The sequence below is a fragment of the Chiloscyllium plagiosum genome, chromosome 34 (genome assembly GCF_004010195.1).
Source record: "Chiloscyllium plagiosum isolate BGI_BamShark_2017 chromosome 34, ASM401019v2, whole genome shotgun sequence".
In the NCBI taxonomy this organism is placed as follows: domain Eukaryota; kingdom Metazoa; phylum Chordata; class Chondrichthyes; order Orectolobiformes; family Hemiscylliidae; genus Chiloscyllium; species Chiloscyllium plagiosum.
This window is the reverse complement of record NC_057743.1, coordinates 30,865,251-30,869,551: the sequence shown is the minus strand read 5'-3', so window position 1 is coordinate 30,869,551 and position 4,301 is coordinate 30,865,251.

Genomic DNA, 4,301 nt, shown 5'->3' with positions numbered 1-4,301 from the left:
GGAACGACTACAAAAACAAACAGAGGAGTACAAAGAGAGAAATAAGGAAGGTGAAGATCAAATATGAAGGTAAGTTAGCCAGTAATATTAGAAATTATAGTAAAAGTTTCTTTCAATACATCAAAAACAAATGAGAGGCAAAAGTAGAGATTGGGCCACTCCAAATTGATGCAGGAAGCCTAGTGATGGGAGATAACGAAATAGCTGAAGAACTTAATAAATACTTTGTGTCAGTCTTCACAGTGGAAGACATAAGTAATATCCCAACAATTAAGGAGAGTCAAGGGGCAGAGTTGAGTATGGTAGCCATTACAATAGAGAAAGGACTTGAAAAGCTAAAAGGTCCAAAAATTGATACATCTCCTGGCCTGGATGGGCTACGTCCTACAGTTCTGAGGGAGGTGGCAGAAGAAATAGCAGAGGCATTGGTTGTGATCCTTCAAACATCACTGGAGTCAGAGAAAGTCCTAGATGACTGGAAAATTGGTATTGTAACCCCCTTGTTCAAGAAAGGATCAAGACAAAAGGTGGAAAATTATAGGCCGATTAGCCTAACCTCAGTTGTTGGTAAAATTCTAGAATCCATTGTTAAGGATGAGATTTCTAAATTCTTGGAAGTGCAGGGTCAGATTAGAATAAGTCAGCATGGATTTAGTAAGGGAAGGTCGTGCCTGACAAACTTGTTAGAATTCTTTGAAGAGGTAACAAAGTAGGTTAGACCAGGGAAACCCAGTAGATGTTATCTGCCTAGACTTCCAAAAGGCTTTTGATAAGGTGCCACACGGGAGGCTGCTGAGTAAGGTGAGGGCCCATGATGTTCAAGGTGAGCTACTGGTATGGATTGAGTGTTGGCTGTCTGACAGAAGGCAGAGAGTTGGGATAAAAGGTTATTTTTCGGAATGGCAGCTAGTGACAAGTAGTGTCCAGCAGGGTTTAGTGTTGGGGCCGCAGCTGTTCATTTTATATATTAATGATCTGGATGAAGGGGCTGGCAGCATTTTGGAGAAGTTCGCCGATGACACGAAGTTAGGTGGACAGACAGATAAAACTGAGGAGGTGAGGAGGCTATATAAAGATTTTGACAGTTTAGGAGAGTGGTGCAAGAAACAGCTGATGAAATTCAATGCGAGCAAATGAGAGGTCTTGCATTTTGGAAAAAAGAATACAGGCAAGGACTATTTTCTAAATGGTGAGAAAAATCATAAAGCCAAAGTACAAAGGTATCTGGGAGCGCTAGTACAGGATTTTCTCAAGGTTGACTTGCAGGTCAAGTCCATGGTTAAGAAAGAAAATGTAATGTTGTCATTTATCTCAAGAGGGTTAGAATGTAAAAGCAGTGAGGTGCTACTGAGACTTTATAAAGCTCTGGTTAGGCCTCATTTAGAATATTGTGTCCAGTGTTGGGCCTTACACATCAGGAAGGACATACTGGGACTGGAGCGTGTCCAACGGAGATTCACACGGATGATCCCTGGAATGGTAGGCCTAACATACGATGAACGGCTGAGGATCCTGGAGATTGAGGAGAGATCTAATAAAAACTTACAAGATAATGCGTGATTTAGAAAGGGTGGATGCTGGGAAATTACTTCCATCAGGCGGGGATATAAGGACCTGTGGGCACAACCTCAGAATTAGAGGGGGTCAATTTAGAACAGAAATGAGGAAACATTTCTTCAGCCAGAGAGTGGTGGGCCTGGGGAATTCATTGCCACGGAGTGCAGCGAAGGCTGTGATGTTAAATGTCTTCAAGGCAGAGATCGATAAATTCTTCATCTCGCAAGGAATTAAGTGATACGAGGAGAGTGCTGGTAATTGGCATTGAAATGTCCATCAGCCATGATTGAATGGCAGAGTGGACTCAATGGGCCGAACGGCCTTACTTCCACTCTTATTTCTTATGGTCTGATGGTCTTAAGTTTTCAGCCAACGCATGAGTAGAGTTTTCCTATCCCCCGTTGGTATGGGCAAAAAAGGTGAGAACACATGGAGAGAATGAAAGAAAATCAGAATATTGATGTCAAGAAAAATCTTTCCAATCTCCCTCCCAAGTCTAAACTGTTGACTTCAGAATCTTGCCATTGAGCAGCAACTACCTTATTAAAGCCACAATTTACCTTATTTATTCAGCACTTCCAATTGTCCTCTCCTTCCCCATGAAACTAGATAGCCTGCCAAATAAATCAGTGTGGATACCTGGCCACAACAGCTTGCCGAATTGTCCCAGCCATCATCCAACTGCTTCCTGTAATAACTTATCTGCCTACTCCATGGTATTCATTCTCCTTGACCTGTCTCACACACACAAGCCAATATTGGCAGACTACAATCCTCACCGTATCATCAAGCATGCTCTTGGCACACACCACTTCAGTCCTTCGACACTCCTTTGTAGTGCAAGAGCACCAATAGTGTGCATATTTCTGCCCATTTACTTTGCATGCAGGGACACTCACACCTCATCCATCTGCACAGGGTGGATTGTATGGATCTTACATTGCTTTCTTAGCACTCACTCATTTTGTATTGACCTGGGGCTGCCATCTCCTGTGTACATCACATTGCTTTGTTAGGGAAAACTCCATGACATGAACACAGACTGACAGACTACTCACCTCGCTGCAGGTCACCTTGCTATCTTAGTTTTTAGTGCTCAGTTACAGGCTGACAGCCTATGTAGCTTGCATTGCTTTTTAACACAAAGCAAGAGGCAGGCAGCTTGTCACAGTGGTGAGCAATCAAGTGGATGGACATGTCAGTGTACATCAACCTCACACTTGCACCATGTGCCAGCAGTTTACATGGCAATCATGCTGTATGTTTCATTGGTTAACTCAGATGGTTAGAGCATAGTGCTAATAATGCCAAGGTCAAAGATTCAGTCTCTATACTGACGAGGCCTCCTGGCTTCCAGCTGAGAATGTAATGATGCGTACACTTTGGGGATAGGTGATGGCCTAGTGGTGTTATCGCTGGACTGTTAAGCCAGATAATCATCTGGGGACCTGGGTTCAAATCCTACCATGGCAGGTGGTGGAATTTGAATCTCATAAAAATCTGGAATTAACAGTTTAATAATAACCATTAACCTTGTAAAAGCCCATCTAATTCACTAAAGTCCTTTTGGGAAGGAAGCTGCCATCCTTACCTGGTCTGGCCTACATGTGACTCCAGACCAATAGCAATGGGGCTGACTCTTAACACTACTTCAACCATAATCCACAATGCCATTGCCCCGCAAGAATGCATACTCAGTGACAAATTCCACCACAACCCATTTGCAAGTTTGCTGACAACACCACCATTGTAGGTTGGATCTCAAGCAATGATGAGACGGAGTACTAGAAAGAGATTGAATGCTTAACAACATGGTGTAAAGACAACATCTCTTCATCAACAACAGCAAAATGAAGAGCTGGTCATTGACTTTAGAACGTGGAGTGGAGGGCACACCCTTGACTGTAATCAACAAGGCTGAGATGGAGATGGTTGACAGCATCACGTTCCTGGGAGCGATGATCACCAATAATCTGTCCTGGTCCACCTGCATCAACACAATGGTCTAGAAAGCACAGGAACACCTCTGCTTCCTCAGGTGTCTAAGGAAGTTTGGCATGTCCGCAAGGACTCTTACCAAATTTTATAAATGCACCATAGAAAGCATCCTATTTGGATGCATCACAATGTTCCTAACTGCTGTTCCTAAGACCACAAGAAACTATCGAAAGTTGTGAACACAGCCAAATCCATCATGAAAACCAACCTCCCATCCCTTGACTCCATCTACACTTCCTGCTGCATTGGGAAAGCAACCAATATAATCAAAGACCTTCCCAACCAGTTTTACTCTCTTTCAACCTCTTCCATCAGGCATAAGGTATAAAAGTTTGAATACACATATGAACAGATTCAAAATTAAAAATCACACAACACCAGGTTAAAGTCCAACAGGTTTAATTGGAAGCACACTAGCTTTCGGAGCAACTTCATCAGGTGATATCAATCCAACACCAGCATCTCCAAATCATGAACAGATTCAAGAACAGCTTCTTCCCCACTGTTATCAGGCTTTTGAATGGATCTCTCAAATGGTAATCCTGATCTCTCTCTCTCTGCTCCTTCTCAGCAGTTGTAACACTATATTCCACTACGCTGTTGCACTTTGTGTGGTATGATCTTCCTGGAAAAATAACACTTCTTCCTGTATCAAAACTGGTAGTGTTGAAATCTTAACCACCATATCGTGATTATTTACTGTGATTTTAAAGAAGGTAATGTTTGCTGAAATCCAGAGACTCCAA